Source organism: Cynoglossus semilaevis, chromosome 11, assembly GCF_000523025.1.
Source record: "Cynoglossus semilaevis isolate Cse_v1.0 chromosome 11, Cse_v1.0, whole genome shotgun sequence".
NCBI lineage: Eukaryota > Metazoa > Chordata > Actinopteri > Pleuronectiformes > Cynoglossidae > Cynoglossus > Cynoglossus semilaevis.
Genome location: NC_024317.1, coordinates 4,503,942 through 4,513,961, shown reverse-complemented (window position 1 = coordinate 4,513,961; position 10,020 = coordinate 4,503,942). Strand labels below are relative to the sequence as shown.

Here is a 10,020-nt window from a genome sequence, read left to right as displayed (position 1 = left end):
GTGTTGGGGCGCTTTTTGTGCGTAGACGCACCCCCCCTCAACCCCCCCCCAAAAAAGGAAAGACTGAAGCAACGTGGAGGAGATGATGACACCGAGGCAGACAGAGTTGAAGGCGCTCTTTTGTCTGTGTCTGCCGCCGGTGCCACATGTGAAAAATCGCAGTGTCACAGCTGTGAATACACACGGACGCTCTCGCGCATCCGCTGTTGACTCCCGTTCGGTTCCTCACGCCGCTGCACAAAGGCCCGATTTATGGCTGTATGAGTTTAGACAAAGGTGGAGGCGGCGGTCAGTGTTGTCCAGGTGTGAGCTTCTGTTCGCTGCCGTCGTCACGTTCACCTGCAGCAGTTTCCTCAAGTGTTTCCACGGGAGAGTAGCGGGGTGTGCGTGTCACGGTCCTGTTTCTGTGACTTCGATGTCAGATGCTGTCATTAGGAGCAGCGCTGGTTGAACTTTTTCATTTGGCAGACAGTTGAAATTAAATATATATATATATATATATATATATATATATAAAAGGAAAAGTTTGCAACAGTTTTGTTTACAAACATGCCCCCCCTGCTGTGTGGGGAGAGCAATTAACACAGTTGCAATTTCCTGATTGATGGGTTGAGTGTGCATCTAATAATATCAGTGAGCCAGTGGAGTCAGCAGTTTTCTGGACTAACAATATGCATGTGTACAACAACAACAACCACAACAACAACAACAACAACCACAACAACAACAATAATAGTCAATTTAAAAAAATCTGTCTGTCCATCCACCAACCTACCACCCAACAATTTACCCATCCATCAGTTCTCCTACCTGTCTGTCTGTCTGTCCACCTACATAACTACCACAGTACAGTCACATCTGATGTCTCTATAATGAAGGTGTGGGACACTTGGCCGTGTCAGGCCTACACTCAAGGAACAGCTGCAACATCTGGCCTTAAAACAAACATGGCATTTTCAGTTGGGTATCTGAAGGCCTTACATTCTGTCAGGGTAATGCATCCAGATGGCTGTGTTTATTTCTTTTATATACAGTTTATGGAGGAGACACCAGTAAAAACTGAGTACCATCCATAAACAAAAGGCTGATGTCATAAAGTTTACACCCCCAGGACTGAACTCATTTGAGAAGATCCATTCATTTGTCATCACGGCTCACACAGTGATAGAGATTCACTGTGGAACCTGGAGCCGATCCTACAGTAGCTGACACGAAAAGTCGTCAGTCTACAACAAATCTAACATACGGAGACAAACCGTTCCCCTCACAGTCACATCCAAGGATAACCATTCACAAACTACAGAGAAGAACAGGCAGGAAACAGCCTCCACTGGCTGGACTAGCTCTCTGTCACTTTACAAACAGTTCCATCCAATACAATAGCCAACTTTCAAGGGTCAACATATAAAAAAATTGCTCCTTAGTTGCCATCCGTTGGAGGGGAATACGCTGTGAACCCTTCAGAAAAAAAGTCGCTCCTTAGTTGCCATCCGTTGGAGGGGGATACGCTGTGAACCCTTCAGAAAAAAAAGTCTTAATACAAAGAGGAAAACGTTATTGTTGTCACGAGACTCTGAAGTGAACAGGCAGCTTTTGTCTTCCTTCTTTGTGTTTAACTGCGCTGCTGTGAATTGTTTGATCGCAGCACTTTTTAATGACCTTGGCAGTCAAGGCTTTTTGAATATTTTGCCTGAACTTGAAAACAAAGACGCTGTTTTTAATTTGATCAGATTTTATAATTGATGTATTTTATTATTAGACGCTGTTTTTAATTTGATCAGATTTGATGTATTTTATTATTAATTGTTATATTTCAGTGTCTTTGTTCGTGTGTTGTTGTGTTTGACCCGACAATTAAACCCTAAAGGTGTGTCATATGGGGTGCAGGTTCCAATCCCTCATTTACCCTTGGGCATCAAAATGACCTAAAAGTCTTAGCATGAGCTCCTGTAAGGTGCCATTTCAAAACAGCTCCCCCTACAGACACACACACTGTTATAGCCTCTGAACTGGTTTATTTCCCCCCCCCCCAAAGATAGTGAGCAACACGTCATGTTGTTCTAAGAAATGTTAAAACTGAAGAATAAATGGTAAACACAGATCATTTCCAAGGTCTTATCCAGTCAAGGGGCCAAAAGCAACATTTCATTAAAGCTCACAGGAATGATGCAATGATGCTAATCAAAAACCACAAACCACACTGGGGGAGACTCATCATCAAGCTGTGAATTCCTCTAGCTCTGAAGTCAGGAGATTGCACGTGGCAATCATGTGCTCGAAGGCTCTTTGGCAGCAAAATCCAAATAAACGACTACCTTGAAGGTAGACTTGAATCACCTGCAGTGTCTCAGCAACAGCCGACAAACTTTGTCTCTAAAGAAAAGGCCAAGAGATTAATGAATGGCTGCAGCTAGTTTCCTTGAGTTGAGCCTGTATTGTTCGGAAAACATGGTTTTTAAACCGGAAACAGAACGATGTTGTCGAGTTAAAGCTTCTGTAGCTCCATATATGTTAAGCGGCAGTGATGGTGGAGTGTTGTGACGTCTGCTAACACAGCAGTCTTTACCGGCCTCTGAATCTGACAGGAAAAGAAAAATCAAATTTCACGGTAAAGACCCAGTTTTAGCACTCTCTTCTGGATCATCTGGAAACTGCTGCAGGGCGAACGCTAATAATGAGAACTTCATCTTCAAATGAACAGTTTTGCCTTTATACTCAAACAGATGCTAGAAGTTTAAATCAGACGAGACAAGCGTGACATACATTTGATTTTGTTCTCGTCGGTCTTATCAGCTCTCTGTCTCAGCATCGCGTTTGGTTCTGCCGCCGCCATCGGTTCTTTGAACTGTGTTCTCACATGTGTTTGATAGCATTTCAACGGCAAGATAAAACCAATGGCTTGAATGAAACTGTGTTCATTACTGACACCTACTGGTATGGAGTGCAATATAAACTTTTGTCTAAGAGGTTATTCAGATGAAGTATCTTTTAGAGACGAGGAACCAACGACATTCTGAGTGTGCCGTGATGATTAGTCAGTCGTAGTTGATAGTCGTTCTTCAACCATATTAATTTGATTTTTATGGATTTCAATCTGTGGTTTTACTATGATGATTATTATGATTATAATTTTCATTCCTTGGCAAATACAAACTACACTTTAACTGCACCAAACAACACATATTATCTGTAGGATGTAACACTGCATGTTTTCCAACCCCCCACCCACTAGAATCCATTTATCTTTTTATTGCCTCAGGTTCTTTGAAACTTATACTCCACTAGAAACTTTTTTTTTTTTCCCCAGACATACGTTTATTTTCTTTCTTATTTTTGTTGAATTCCAGAGATTTACTCCCTCCACCTCTGCTGTAACCAGGTCTCCAGGGCCACCAACAAACCTTCAGTTTAATTAGGTCTAAACCAGTCTTTGTCTCCCAGAGGCTACCTCACTGAGCGGGCAGAAATTGTTCAGGAAGTGCTGCTAATTGGAGGACCGGTGGAAAAAGGTCCTAATTAGAAAAGATTCACTTAGTTCCGCGCTATGGAAAAAAAAATGGTGTCATTGTGAAAAGATCAAAAGGCCTCAGAAATGGACAGTTAATTTAGCCCAGGTTTTTCTGCTCTAAACACCTTCCACTGTGTTAAGAAATAAAATGAAGAAACTGTAACTGGTCACAGGGGGAAATGGGGTCGCTGCAGTTCAACTCATTCACACTGGTGTTTACCCCCCCCAGACGGTTCTGTCTGAGGTGTCTGTTTCTTCTTCTTGATGTTTTTTTTTTTCTTAATCATCCGCCCTCATTTAACCGTGCTCCACAAACCACATCCTTCCTAATGAAAGCAGCCCAGACTGCTTCCTTCTTAATTAACTACCTACTCACTGACAGTTCACTCCTCTGGATGTCCCTGCTCTAACATTTGGTGGGGGGAGGCTGTAGACACCCCCGCCCCTCCACTGCCCCCCCCCACCCTCCACAGCTTGGTGTTATTGTGGCGATAGTGCCATTCAGTGGTGTCCACATGGCCAAAAGGTTTCCTCTTCACAGTTTACTGACAACTCGGGGCCGTATAGGACACAACAACGTACATTTGTTAGAAGCTGTTTTCCTCGTCTGTCAGCAGCTAATGCAAAGAACAGATGGATTTTTTTTACTCTATAATAAATGTTTGGCTGAGAACAAATGAATAAATACATTCAGGGAAACACTGAAAATATTTCGACTCATAGAGTGGGGAAAAAAAACGAAGCTATGTTTAAGGAAAAACCACAAATAATTAAGAATGTCGTTACTGATTATTTATGTTGCTGACTGGAGATCAGGGATCGTAGCGTTGAAAAAACAACATTAAAGTTTGACTGTTGATCCAGTCAATAACGCCATGCTTCACTTCTTCATTTAACTGAACTTTTATGAAGCTTAACTTTACACCAATTTGTGTTTCCTGAAGCCACGAGGAGGTAAACAGAGTAACGTTACCTCCAAGGGAGTGAGAGAGAGAGCCGTAAATCTGCCCCAGCTTCACAGAGAGCTGATCCGCCTCTAAATCAGAGACAAAACAACTCTGTCCCTGATATTTAAAAACCTCCAAACTCCTGAGAACATTTGGTGTAAGAACAGCACAGCAGCACGAACAAGCTAACTGTTGGTACTTAGCTCTTAGCACTTAGCACTCTGTGGCAGAACAGCTCCAATCATTTTGTGACAAAACTAAAATTGGGAGATGTTGAACTTTAATCCTCACCTACAGTCTTATTATTTACACCTCGAAACCTTTTCATCACCAGTAAGACTAAGAGAAAAGGAGGAAATTCCTGCAGAGGGCAGTGTCAGTGTGGATGACCATTACTTTTACATTATAATGTGGTATTTTAAGAGGAATTCCTACACGAGGATTAAAAACAAGCAATGTTTCCTCAAACGGTGGTTTCGTACAGACAGAATGGGCCAAAGTTATTCAGTCAGTCCAAAACAACAAATAAGGTTTTCCTTTGTTTTTGATGAATGGCCAGCTATAATAGTTTTATTGATCTTTCTATGTAAGACCCAGTATATCACATAAAATGTTGCACCACGATTCCTCTGCAAGCAGAAAAACAAGTGCACACTGGTGTTTTCCATCTTGGGCGAGAGGCTAAAATTGTTCTCACAAATGACTTTTTTTTCCACAAAAAGCCATAATAGTTCAAAAACAGTGCTGAAGTCATTTAAAATGATGGCCTCAGTCTGAGCCAAAGTGATCTGTGTACATGTGAGACAGCTTGTTCCAACAGCCCAGTGACCCACTTTAGAGTTATGACCCACTGATGGAGATAGACTCTCTAGATGGAACCATTAACGGATGTGGAGATTGAAAAAAGTCTCCGGAGACACTGTGGAAAATAAGGCCAAAACATTTAAATGTACCCATGAACACACACTAGTACAGTGCCCCCTAACTTTCTGCACCATAACCATCCAGAGGTAAGGACACGGTGTAATAAATCTCACCTGTGAGAAGAGACAGAGAAAAATGCAAAGCCGTCTCTGCCAAAGGTTTGTGATTTGTAGTTCAGAACGATATGCCTGCTCGGAGGCTGTGCTGGCTGGAAAATCTGTCTGTCTGATAGTGGTAATGAATTCTCCTGGGTCAAAGTGACAGATATCCTTGCTGCATGATAGCCAAAGATTTAACACTCGTCATTCATCACGAACGGCGGCCTGTTGTGCTTCTCTCCCCGTGTTTGCTCTGTTAGAGAGATGTATGAGTTCCACTCAGACCGGGGCTTTAGAGATATGAGGAAGTGATCAGTGTTCGTAGACATTGGCTGTGAGTCGCAGACAGCTCCACATATCAGGTGGAACGCATGGAGATATGCATTCCTGAACTACAGTCAAGTATTTTTTTTCAGCTAGAAGACAACGTTTAAATCTTCAGAGGTTTAAAGAGTGCGTTTTAAAATACAAAAGGAAATGTCTCTTTTTTTTCTCTCTCTGAAGATGTTTTTTTAAATGCAGTGTTTGTAGTTGGAGATCGATTTATCACTGAAAAACAAATATTAAGTTTCGTTGTCACATTTGCAGGAGTATCAAATTACATTCACTATCCTGCACATTTATCTGTGTCTGACATCTCCAAAACATCAATCTCCTACAGTTTAATCCTCTTCAGCTTTTATTTAAATATATTAAATTTAATTATATTTTTTATAATATTTAGATCTTTAGAAAACATCATCAATTCCCTTTGACTGCCTTTTGTGTCTTACTCATTACAATGAAGCGAATGGCTGCACCGCCCTGGAGTACTCATAAGGCCGCTCCCAGCTCCTCTCACCAAGTCTTTTTCTAAATTATTATTGAGTTAATATTCACTTTATAGTTTTGAAAAGTTAGTTTAAATGTCAGAAACATATGATAGAACTATATACAGCCCTTAATCAGATCTTTGCCACTTTGATGGACCAGTTACAGCGACAAATGTAGTGAGAAAAAACAAACAAAAACTGAACCGTGTTGTGATGTCATCTTTCAATTTGCTGCATGTCTCTTCCCTTTGCTGCCATTTCATTATGTCTATTATTTGCCGTTATTATAAAAACATTTTGAATTTACATAGTGCACTGTTAAATTGACCACGAGACTAAAACTCAAACTCGATCTTTAAAAACCACCTGCTGGTTCCATTTAGTCAATTTAGCCAAATGCTTCTCACTTATGCAAAGGAATCCATGTGTTGATGCTGATACCAGGCAGTGACGGCGTCTGGTCAGCTGACCTGTGTTGACCCATTTGGACAGAAAACAAACATGAGTGTAACTAAGTCCTGGGGTCGGACTGAGAGAAACTGTTTGTTTTGATCAAGGTTGTGAGTGGGAGGATCGTCCAGTGATTCACTGAAGTCATAGATATAAAGGAATGATGAGTCACTTTAAATATTTGAAATGTTAGCAAGGCAAATGAGTTTTAATTAGAATAATTTCCTTTAATTTATTTATAAATTGCACTGATTCAAAATGGGTGAGCAGTGTTGTAGGAAATGATGGTGTTTTAGATTTTGAATTTGAAGTTCATTCTGTCTTCAGTCAACAATCAGTTTTCTCGATTTTAAGGACCAAACAGTTACAAACACAGTCTTGTAAGAAATAAATATCAAATAATCCCCAGAGTGGATTTTGAAAATAACCTTCAGTTCTAGAAAACAAACAAAGAATCCCACAGAAAATCCCTAATAAAAAGCAGTTCATGTTTCAGCTAATCTTCACTCTGGAACTTTCCTTCTGGAACTGGAAAAAGTCCCTTATAAAGAGGAATGTTCCTGACAACTATTTGTTACTGACAAATATATGTATTTGCATTTGAAATACTGAATATAAAGACATCCATCATAACCTCCCAAGGGATTTATTCAACATATAAAAAAAAAAATCAGTTCATGTTTTTTTTTTTTTTTTTTTTTGCTGCAGCGTTGGCTTTGAATATTGATATGTTTATATTCATTCCTTCTGTCTAAGGCTGCGTTACCTGATGCCAAAAAGCTGAGGGTAGTGGTAAACAGCCTGGCTTCATCAAAGCGTAAAAACAAAAGGTCTGCCCACATACATTACATCTATTCTTCTGTTCCTCACCTCCTCACCATCTGCTTCTCAAAATAAAACAACATGCGAAACATGTCGGCTCAACCACGCAGCATATTGGTAGGAGATCTGTGAGACGTCACTGTCCGCAATCATCCACGTAATAATTCCTTCTCTGTCATCGTTTCGCTCCACGACATCACTGATGCCAACGACAGCCACGTCCACATAGACCAGTACAACCATAACATAATTACCTATAAATAACAAAAAAAATCCGTTTTTTTTTCCTCCTTTGTTTTCATGCAAATAAGTACAAGTTCCTTAGAAAATCTTCATATTTACCTAAATATAATTTGACACAACATCACAAACAAGTGTTTGTGACATTTTTTCACTTTCGAAATTCATCAAGTGGGCCATATTGAACCCCTCCAGTGGGCCGATTTTGACCCGCGAGCCACATGTTTGACACCTTGGGGCATATTTCTACCACTACACCATGTAACTCAGATCACTGGGGCCAGAGACAGAGGCAGAGGAGGTGGGGTTTGAGGGTTAACTATCCAATTATATTCTAACCAGGCATTATTATCAGAACACTATCAGGGTCGGAGTGAACACACACACACACACACACACACACACTTTTGGACCTGAGTGTATCTGAAGTACTGGCTGTTCCTGGTTGACTTGTTGAAAAACAATGTGAGCTTTCAGCCCTGAAATTGCTCTCCTGGAAGGTCGGGGTAAAAACCCAGGATGAGAAATGGGACGCGGCCCTTTGTCTTACTCCTCTTCTTCATCTTCTTCCTCTTCATGAATAGATCATATTGATCCCCTCACGCTGCTGCTGCCCGGTGGTTAGTGCCAGATCATTTCTCTGAATAAAAACAGCAGTCGTTCAGAGACACCACCGCGGTCGACCGTTGCTGTTGAATGAAACTTCCTTCCATCCTCACACTGAGGAGCCCGTGAGGCTGAGAATTTTCTATAATCGTCTTTATTTGGTTTCCCTCAGCACAGCGACGGGCTAAGAGGGATTACATATTGTTTTTTTTTGGTCAATTCAACAGCTACAGTGTGTACAGTGTGTGGTCAGGAAGGAAACAACGGTTGTTGTTTTGTTTCGACTCTAACTCTCACTTTCGTGGCTCACACCTTGTGGTTTTCTGCTTTCACCTCCGTGACGGCGTTAACATTGATTTCATCTTTCATGTGGAGGGAAATGAGGGGTGAGAACAAACAGCATTCATGGCTGATTAGCACAATGGGGTCAGGACGCGGTGAAATCTCAGCCAGACGTCCAAATAACTCCTAATGAAGTTCACGTTTGATTACTCTGATTTACAGGTTCTGCCGCTCAGGACCAGCAGTCTGGTTGAGTCGTACCTGTAAAAAAAACAAAAAACCAGCATCTGCAGCCAAGACTGTGTTGTCCTGCAGCTCTGTTGAACTTGGCAGCTCTCTGCAGACATGAGCACACTGCTGATGGCAGAGCTTCTCAGTATTTAGTGAATGCATTACATGCAATTAAGTCGAGGAGAGGAATTTTCTCAGCAGACTCATTTCTTATTCACACCTTGTTTGGTTTTTTACAAATGCGTCAGCGTTTTCGTAGGTTATTCAACTTAATGTTGCCAATAAAAACGACTTTTGTTGAGTTTTCAAACTGAGCGTCAGAGTGGTTTGCTCTGGAAACTCTTTCCTCCTCCTCCTCCTCCTCCTCCTCCTCCTCCCCTTCTTCTTCTCATCTTCATTCCTTTCCCATTTCTTTTCCTGTCCTCACCTCATCTCACCACTTCTCCATTCCTTTACCTTCCCTGTCATGTACCTTCTTCTTCTGGACTTTCTTCTCTTCTCTATTCCCTTACTTTTCATTTCCCTCCCTCCTCTTACTCTCTCCTTCATCATCTCCATCTCTGTTCTTCATTTCTTGTCCTCTAATTTCTTCTCCCCTCCGTCTCACCCCCTTTATTTCTTTTCTTGTCCTGTCCTCTCCGTTTTTACCTCGCCTCTCTACAGTCGGCAACTCAATATCCTCCATTTACATGTGTCACAGCTCCTTTTAGACCAGCGCTCTGACATTTACTGGTTCACCTCCCCCTTCTCCTCAATCACATCTGTTGCATTTTGCCGGTTCAGATTTTTTTCGCTAGGCTAAAGCAGCGGTTCGGTTGGTACTGATTCTTTTATTTTGAAAAATTACTCACACTTGATACATGTCAAGATGCCTCGGTCACATGTCTCCATCTGCACTACCTTCTTAAAAGGACGGTAACACACCATACATCATCGCTAAACTGAAAACCCCCCGAGCTTTTACCTCTGTTTTCTAACAAGATGAATTGAACCCCCCCCCCGCCCCCCCCCCAACCTGAACTTCCTCCTCTGCTTCGTTACAAAAATGCTCAACTGTTTTTTTGCCTGTGTGTTGTGGGAGTAGGGGGTTGAAGAGGGAA

General features: G+C 41.5%; 1 protein-coding gene across 1 annotated transcript in view; it reads left to right on the top strand.

Moving 5' to 3' along the window:
* The window catches only part of LOC103386004 (low-density lipoprotein receptor-related protein 1-like), a 98,270-nt gene that overhangs the window by 1,033 nt on the left and 87,217 nt on the right, over positions 1-10,020 (top strand). The gene's annotated exons all lie outside the window — the stretch shown is intronic.